Source organism: Micrasema longulum, unplaced genomic scaffold, assembly GCF_059751315.1.
Source record: "Micrasema longulum isolate JH-2025_06_02 unplaced genomic scaffold, ASM5975131v1 h1tg001694l, whole genome shotgun sequence".
In the NCBI taxonomy this organism is placed as follows: domain Eukaryota; kingdom Metazoa; phylum Arthropoda; class Insecta; order Trichoptera; family Brachycentridae; genus Micrasema; species Micrasema longulum.
Window position 1 is genome coordinate 118,542 of NW_028278872.1, and position 9,886 is coordinate 128,427.

The window sequence follows — 9,886 nt, forward strand, 5'->3', positions numbered from 1 at the left end:
AGATACACAAATTCTTCTACTTGCTCGAGACATTCGTTGTTTTCATTTATTATGCAGTCAGTAACCTCACCATCCCTTTCAAATACCATCACTTTTGACTTACTTTCATTCATCGCCAATTCGCTTGTAATTCTAATTTGACGTACACCACTATGAAAGAATATTTATTTGTATATTTTTTTGTGTGATATTCGCTGAATTCGTTTGTGTTTCTGGGTAAATAGTGTAGATCCAACCAGCATTCAGATAAAAAAATAATATCGAATTCACATGAGAGGTTGTTTAGAAAAATCAAAAAGATATCCATATTCGAATTACTTCTAATATTTTATTTATTTATTTATTCATACAAAGACATACATATTACAAAAAATACAATAATAACGTTTCCCAAACTCTATGAGACCAAGGGCCTTGTGTTGAGTTGGGATACAACATAATGGAAAGTGGAAGCACGTACATAATTAAATAATTGCAAAAATAAAAATGAGATATTATTACATAAACATACATATATTTTAAAGGGCATCTAGACAACACACTTAATACTATATAAATCTATGCGATATCTCGCAGCAGTCTCCTGCAAAAGTCTCTTTTCTTAGACAAAATCTAGACTTGTACACTCCTCCTGAAAATGGCTTTCGTTTTGATGAACTTAATATTAATGTTAATATCTAGGACATTAAACACTTTGGACATTAGACTTTGGACATTTTGGTAAACAACCTCTAAGTATTTAAGTAAATCCGTTTATTTTTTTAAAGCATGCATTTTTATTGAAATACCTTATAAAACAATATGTGTTTTTTTCTTACAATCCAAAATTTTACTGTTGTATGATTATTATTATGGATAACTTATACAGCGCCATTTTCGTAATATAATACCTCAAGAGCGCTTTACAAAGTGATTATATAAAGATAAAAATTTAGTTTTAACTTTTCAATTTAAGAAAAATAGTGTACCCACACGCTAAGGATTCACTCAAATGATTTGGAGAACAAGTGGGTTTTAAGTTTCTTCCGAAACATTACTTCACTCACACAGTTTCGGACCTCTGCTGGGAGAGCATTCCATGCTTTAGGGCCTGCGACCGCAAATGGGCGTTCGCCGAATTTAGTGCGCTGTTTGCGTAGAAGTATAATAACTTTTCCTTTCGACGTAGATGTAGCTGATCTTATCGTAAGACGTCTGTCACCTAGTTCATCTGGAGTGCAGAGTTCCCAGAGATGTTTGTAATTTAAACCAGCGCTTGTTATTTTTGTATTAAAATAATTTTTAAAAATAACCCATAAATTAATGAGTCAGAAGCATCAAATCATGATTGAATTTATATGTACGCCAGTGAAAATTTTCGTCAATAGCTTCGAAAAATATCGTTAACGTCAAGATGTAGGTAATGATTCAACGCGATATTTTATATGAACAGCTATTGAAACAGCGATTATGTGTTCTTGATAATTGAATTCTGTAATCTGCTATTCTTTGTCATTACTCAATCTAATATATAATTATGAATCTACAAAACGCAAAGATTCGCATGGCATCATTAAACAGTAAATATCTAATCGGTTAGAAATAAAAGCAAAGTCATTGAATGCAGTGCTTATTTGTATCAACTAAATATCATTGAAAATGTATATTATTTTCACAGCAAATGCGCGTCGGTTCTATCGCAAACACATCCATTATGAATGATGACATTCAACATATTTTCTCCGCTGTTATGTTCGACCAATTGTTCAATGAATACAATTTACATAAATAGTGATTTATATTTTGTTTGCAGTCGTATTGTTGGCTACAATAGCAGCTGAGTATACATGTTATTCGAAGACCAAGTCAGGAGGCTCAAATGCTCTAAAGATGGTTCTAGAACATTGCAGTTACCTCTTTACGCTTAAGGATGGTTTTAATTCAGCAAAATAACTTTCGAATTTAGAGACAGTCCAACATGACCAGCGCTTGGAATGGTAGACAATTTTTGATTCGCAATCATTTTCCAATTAAAAAAATATATAACGAGAGTTACAGAAGGTGTTTTTATCATAGAAAATTTAAACTTTTTATACCAAGATATCAATAGTTTAAAATACATTTTTAAAAACTGTATATTTTTATATTTATTCGACGAAGTGGGTGGAAGTGATGTGTTGAGCGTAGCGCATTTTTTGTTCGTATTAATTTTTTGATGTGAGTAACTATGATTGAGATATTATGTATAATGGATATTCTAAGTAATTTTAAACGCAATAATTTCATTAAATTTCGTGTTAGTTTTATTGTAAATTGTGTTTGATTTCACAAATTATACATTTTTTTATTTATTTTTGAGTTGGGTTGTGGTACCGAGATTCGTTCACTGGTCTACCACTGGAATCCCATTTGGTAACGCAGTTTATAACAATTGAAAACGGCTATCAAATTGATATATTTGGAGAAATTATACGACTGTAAAACACGTATTGTTAATATATTGAGTTCTTCTACTGACATTTCTTGATGGAACTGCATTTTAATTAAAATAATAAAAATACGTATATAGTTTTAATCCACCTAAGTTTATACTTTTTTTACCAGTGACCGGGTTTTTTCATGACCGACATGTCGACGATAATGGTCACGACGAAACCCGGTCACTATATAATAATATTTTCAATTTTTTTTTTGCGTCCTTATATTTTTTGCGTCTTTTTATTTACCCGCGCTGCTGTTTTCGGGTAAAAGTCCTAAATAAGTCAATCAAGTGGAGATGAGTCCGCTTCGTTGTGTAATCGCGTTTGCCAACCGTTCTTGAGATCGTGGGTGAACGTAAAATATTAATTAGTCAATATTTTATTATTCCTGGAATGGCACCTAAAGTGTAGAACTGATCATCTTACCTTCATATAACTAGTCCTATTTAAAATTCTCAACTAACTCTTTGATGCGCCTGAACTACTGAGCTTAGTAAAATTAAATAGCCAACTAGAAACCTCAGACAAAATGTACTCTTTCATACCGATAACCATCGAACTAACTATGGTTTTCATTCCCCTATGCCAAGAATTCTTAGATCTGCCAACAAACGTACCAGTCTTGATTTCTTTGATAACAAGTTGTCTTCTTTCAAACTATCACTTAATCAAATTCAACTAAAAACAGATAATCGAAATACGTTGCATTTGATTTACTAATGCAGTGCCCCATGCACCACAGGGTGCGGAAAGGTAAATAATAATGATGATGATGATTTACCCAGATATTTTAATTTTGTGGTGCCATTTCCAACGAGTTGTAAATAATTCACAATTAGAAAATGGAACTTAGTTGCGGTGGAGTGGAGTTTGAACCTAGGGCCTCTGATCGTGCTAATTACGTACTAGCAACGCTTTCTCTACCCCTGCGTGAGCTTTTAGAATCACATTGTAGATCGAGAATATTATTACGAATTATTTGATCATTTAATAAATCATCATTATCATTCCCTTTCCGCACCGAATGGTGAATAGGCCACTGTATTGGTAAACCAGTCGCAGCGTAATTTGTTTTTTTTGTTACATGAACGTAAGATGATCAGTCTTACACTTCAGGCGTCAGTACAGAAACTATGGAATATACTAGTAGAAAAACACATTTAAATAAATATTTAATGCCAACCAAGAACCCAAGACATCTTGCACATTTCGTAGACAAATTTAAAAAAAAAAAAAAAAAATACCAATTTCTTATAAATACGATCTTTTAATAAAAAAACATTGTTTGACAAACGTTTCTTAAAAAAACTATAGTTTACGTTATTGGGTGTTAATAAAGATAGTCATTTTTTTTTTCAAATTTAAAAATGGGCGCTATAATCAAAACAAAATGGCAAAGGTTCGAAAGTCATTTCAATGTAGAAAATGCTCACTTTCGTCCGCTTGACATTCTATTTTGAAGGCTTGTTGTTATCAAACTAAATAATATATTTAACGTAAAAGCGAACACATCGGCCTCGTGGAGTAATGGTTGGCGCGTTTGCCTACCATGCAAAAGGTCTCGGGTTCGATTCCTGGCATAGTTGATATGAAATAACCATTTAAAAGGGTGTTTTTACACTAGAATATTTCATAGTCCCTGGACTGGTACCTAAAGCGTAAGACTGATCATCTTACCTTTATGTAACAAAAATGATCTTGACACGCTGCAATTGATGGACTAATGCAGTGCACTATGCACCATTAGGTTCGGAAAGGGAATGATGATGAAGAGTGAACACAATATCTTGTAGAGCAGATTTTTTTCGAATGACGTATAAATTTTATCATTGGTGCTCATTTCTAAATTTCATAAAAAACGGACACAATTTATGTTATCATCATCATTCTATGTCCGCTCCCTAGTTGGAGCATATGGTATCCATAAAGAGCCTTCATGCATCTCTATCGGGTGCCAACTCCTTTGCGTCCTCCCAAGTCATGTTCTCGTCCCGAAGGTCTGACACAATCTGCCGACGAACAGTCACCAGTTGGCGTCCAGGACGTCGAGAACCTGATGCCTTGTAAAATAGGCAAGCGTGGTTAAGGCTCTCAGGGCCTCGATTATGATGGGAAGAAAAAAATTATCTTTAATTTTATCTACAAAGTAAAATTGAGTTTTCGGTATGAAAAAAGAAAATGTTTTTTTTTTTTTCTGAACATGTTCAATTACCGGTTACCGACGAAGATATTTTGAATCTTCATACAAATATACACATTTTCGTACATAAATATCGATATTAGTTTATACCGTCTCAGTATATATCGATGAAGATAGCCGTTCATAATCGCGGCCCAGGAGGCATTCGCAGCACATGGCCAAGCCAACCGTATTGCCTCCGCTTGATGACAGTTGTCACCGGAGTTTGCTGCGTCCGTTATCTTATTATTTCATTCCGCACAAATTAAAAATACCGCACACCCAAGATTCTTCTGAGACACCCATTCTCAAAACTCAGTATTTTTCTGTTTTGGGCCCTAGTAAGGTGCCACGATTCGCATCCGCAGAGTAGAATAGGTGTCATGTAGGCGTTATATAGGCGGCATTTAGTTTTCAATGAGTAAATATCCGATCTCTTGACAGCTTTCATATTGTTGAATGTGGCGCCTGCTACTCCTAACCGCACTCCCAGTTCTTTTTGAAAGCTGCCATTGTCTGTAACATTTACTCCCAGGTATTTGAAACTCTCGACTCTTTCGATCATTTGGTTTGATAGTCAGGGGATTTTGAGCATCAAGGCACGAAGTATTACACAGTACATGGGGTTTTGCAATATTGATTTTTAAACCCATGCATGCGTACCTATTTAGCTTATCTTGCTTATGTTAACGCCTAATATATTTTGTAAATAGAAATTAAAAATAATTTCAAACTTGTAATATTTTGTATTTGGTTGATTATTTAGCATTTTCACACTATACGATCTTAAGACTATCAACTTTTACTACAAGAAAGATTTTAAATTGTCCACCTCGTGGTGTAATGGTCAGCGCGTTCGCTTGACATGCAAGAGGTCTTGGGTTCGATTCCCAACATGTTTGACAAGATATATTGTTATGGAAATAGTGTTTTTACCCTGGAATATTTCATAGTACCTGGACTGGCACCTGAAGCGGAAGACTAATCATTGTACCTGTATGTATCAACAATAATCGAGATACGCAGTGATTGGTGTACCAATTCAGTGTTCTATAAACCATTATATGCAAAAAGAAAACGGTGATGGTAAAGATTTTAAATTTAGTACAGTCAGGAATACAATATATTTAAGAAAGAAGTAAAACATTACATTTAATTCTTTTTTATGTAGCACGGATTAAAAGACCGTTCTTATTTTTTTTTTGTAATTTATATATGTTATCCTAAAAATATTAATTATTAAAAACAAAATAAACAAAGTATCGTAAGACGTCACTCCCCATTGTGTATACAAGAATTGTTATTATTTTATACGTAATGGGAAATTTTAATCTAAATATATGTATTTAACTAATGTGAAAATAGTATTTAGTAGTAATATTGTATTTATATTTGTTATCTAGAAAAAAAAAAAAAAAAATTGCACCGCAACAGGCCAGAGGCCCAATAACAATGTTGAATTACAGCACCGAACATTTAGACTTCAAGAAATTATATTTATTTGTGACATCATTGTAAATTGAGCCCGGAACCCCCTTGCGTGAGGCAAGCGTCTTACACCACGGGGGTCGCCGAATTATATATTTCCGCTTTCTTAAATTACATTAATGGAAGTAAACCGGAATCAACAAAAAATAAGACTAATGAACGCGAATATTAGAATATTTAATGCCCCAATTAATCGGGGAGGGTATTGTAATTATTATAATGTGCAACCCTTATAAGTACCATACTTTTATTAGTAAATTTAACGTCAATAAAAAAAATAATTACCGTAAGAAATCATTATCATCGGCCCCCGTGGTGTAATAGCTAAGACTCTTACCTCACTCACGAATATTTTCGGGTTCAAACAAACAAACAAACTATCACGCCGTTTCCCCGTAAAGGTAGGCAGAGAGGAACGCCACATCACTCTATATTTGCATACAGATTTGGCTTCCTCTACATTCATACATTTTCTCATGCACGCGCGCCGATTATTCTGACTTTTACCACGTCCATGTTCAAGTATTTGTTGGATTTGGTCATGCCCTATCTTTCTCGGTCTTCCTCTTTTTCTGCATCTATCAACATTTGCATCGTAAATATTTTTAGCCGTTCTTTCGCTGTCCATTCGCTCTACATGTCCAAACCAACGCAGAGCTCCTTTCTCGATTTCATCGATAACGCTTATCTCAGCCTCGCATAAAGTACGGATCTCGACATTTGTGCATCTATCGTACATAGTTTTACCACACATTCGCCTGAGATATCGGGTTCAATTACATTTTTCGAATTAACGCGATTTCCCCCAAGTCTGGGTGTTCTGTGTTGTAATTTACCACTGTTATTAGGCTTCTTGCTCTGTTGTGGTGCAAAAAACAAGTAGAATAATTCTTCTATCCACACATACTGGGGCAAAGGGCACTGGATAATTTCACCAATGTTTGCGTATCTCACACTTTTCTTGTTACACGACAAAAAGATGATCAGTTTACCGCTTCAGGGCCCGTTTTACAATAGAAAGTTAACATTTATCTTTAATTTTATCTACAAAGTAAAATAAAGTTTTCTGTATGAAAAATAAAATATGCATACATTTTTTCTTTATAAAGATGTTCAATTACAGGTTACAAATGAAGATATTTGTAATTTTTATACAAATTTAGACACTTTAGCACAAAAATATCGATTTAAGGGGGTTCTCTGGTTTGATGGGTTCAAAAAAATTTTTTTTTTCATAAATTGTTTTCTTGATATATCTAGAATATGATGGTCAAGTGATTTTTTAAAATTCAAAGCCATTATAAAGATACAGCAGTTAGAAGAGGCGGGTATTCGGAGCGCTGGCGCTGGTATGAGTTGTAACTGTACTTGAAACTTCAAACGTGTTTTTCTCAATACTATGTTTTTCAAACTTTCGTCCATGATATCTTGAGAATGGCTTGGTCGATTCACTTTTTTATAGAGTCGACTCAGCATATATAGACGCACGGAATGGTATAATAATTCAATTACACGAATCTCACCCGTATAAATAAAGGTTTCAGCTCTGTAACTTCACAAACATCAACAGATGAAAGAATTGAAGGGATATAGATGTTCAAATATGGGCAGAATGATGAATGTTACACAGTGTGTAAAGTGACCACTTAAACAGGTCATAAACCCTGTAGATGCCTAGACTTCTATATTACTTTCTCTAAAATATTCTTCATCCCTGTTGTAATATGTTAAATAATATTAAGTTTACAGCGTTATTATCAATTGTCTACCAAGTAAAATAGAATTTTCTGAAAATGAATGCGTAAATTTAAATTAAAGTTTTAGGTATTTTTGTCGGTAATCTGTAATTAAAAATGATATAAATAAAATTTTAAAAAACATTAATATGGATAGAAAAAGGTGGTAAACGTCGGCTTCGTGGTGAAATCGTCAGCGCGTTTGCCTTCCATGCTAGAGGTCTTAGGTTCGATTCCTAACATGTTGATATGAAATATTTATTCAAAAGGGTGTTTTAACAACAGAATATTTTATAGTCCCTGAACCGGTACCTTAAGCGTAATACTGACCTTCATGTCACAAATATGATCACGATACACTGCGATTGGTGTTCCATTGCAGTGCCATGGAAAGGGAATGATGATGACCTCGCCCAGAATCACCAACGCTTTTGGTTTTCGTAAACGCCATTCTTCTGGCCTATATGTTACCAGTTCCAATAGTTCGTAGTAAAACTTCATCGGCAGTATTGCTCATTGGCTCGTATGACAAAAACCATTTTCAAAAATTTATAGAAATGGTTTAAGAGATAGTTGGTCTGGTACTCGCGGTATGCGCAGAGCGCGAAGACAAGCTGCTAATCGAGTTGCTTCTCAGGCACAGGAAAACCGCTTACAGTAGGGCCAATTTAATAGGTCACATTTGACACTTCATCAAAATTCAGCAACATAACCTTGTAAGGGCGGTAATAAAATATTATTTATTTTTTCGAATTTAGAACTGCACAATTGCTTAACCTTTTTCAATTACGATTACATATTTATTGTAATAATGACAAAAGAAGGTTATTTTACGATTTACTTTCACTAAAAAGCCATTCTAAACATAATAAACCTTTTCTCTTCTAAACGTCGTTACAATGTTGCATCAGTGAACCTTTTTTATTTTTAAACACTAGGGATGTTACCCAGAAAAATCGAATGTTGATAATTTTGTTAAATTATGTACTTATCTTATTTTGTTCCTTAAATTTACGATAGAAAATAATAATGGGACAGGGATTCGACTTAAGATTTTTTAAATAAAATCACAGTACCTACAAGTACATTTTTATAGTAACTGAATTCAATTCACATATTTTATGTTTGAAGTCCGAATCGATTCATTCACTTTAATCGATGTTTTTAAGCGGGTCACCTCACTATGAAACTAAAACCGACAAATGTCAAATGTGACCTATACAATTTGCCCTACTATAGACACCGATTAATACCAGATATAGAGAACCAAAATCTGCCCTATGACATATTCATAAGACCAAAGAGCTGAATTGTTGATTTAGTGCAGCATATGTAACGGTTGGGCTCATAATGGTTGAGCAGGATGTGAATAGGAGTATTTTTCCAAGAGAATAACCCGCTAAGCTTCTATTTTGAGGCTTGTCAGCAGGTGGCAAAGAGGGAATATAGAAGGAGGTAATGAAAAATACACCACAACACCCAGACCAATTAAGAAAAAAATCTTTCTTGATTTTTTTTCTTGCAACTGGCGGGAATCGAACCCGCGACGCTAGATTCACAGTTGGCCGTCTAACCAACTGCGCCACGGCGCCTGTCTTATGTATTATGTTTGTGACTCCTGTAAATAGTTAATATCAATGGAGCCCGGTGTCCATATTACTAGCGTAGATAGTAAAAAATTTAAAATGTCATTGTACAAGTAAATGGACGTGCTTCAGAAAAACGAAAATTTTATTGTATTTCATATTCTATCAAAAGATGTTACTTTAGGAACAACTTAATACATAATTTTTGATTGTTCAACATCTGCTTTTCAGACTGCACTAACGAAATAAATAAGGGGTGCGTATTACCACCTCTTCCCATATATTTTCATACAGAAAACTCTATTTCACTTTATAGACAATTGAATTCCCTGGAATATTACAATTTCCATTGTAATAGCCCAGGGACTGTTAAAAATTGAAGTTTTATCTCATATTTTTGAATTCGAAGTTCTGTTTTATTTTTTACACCGTAGCAGG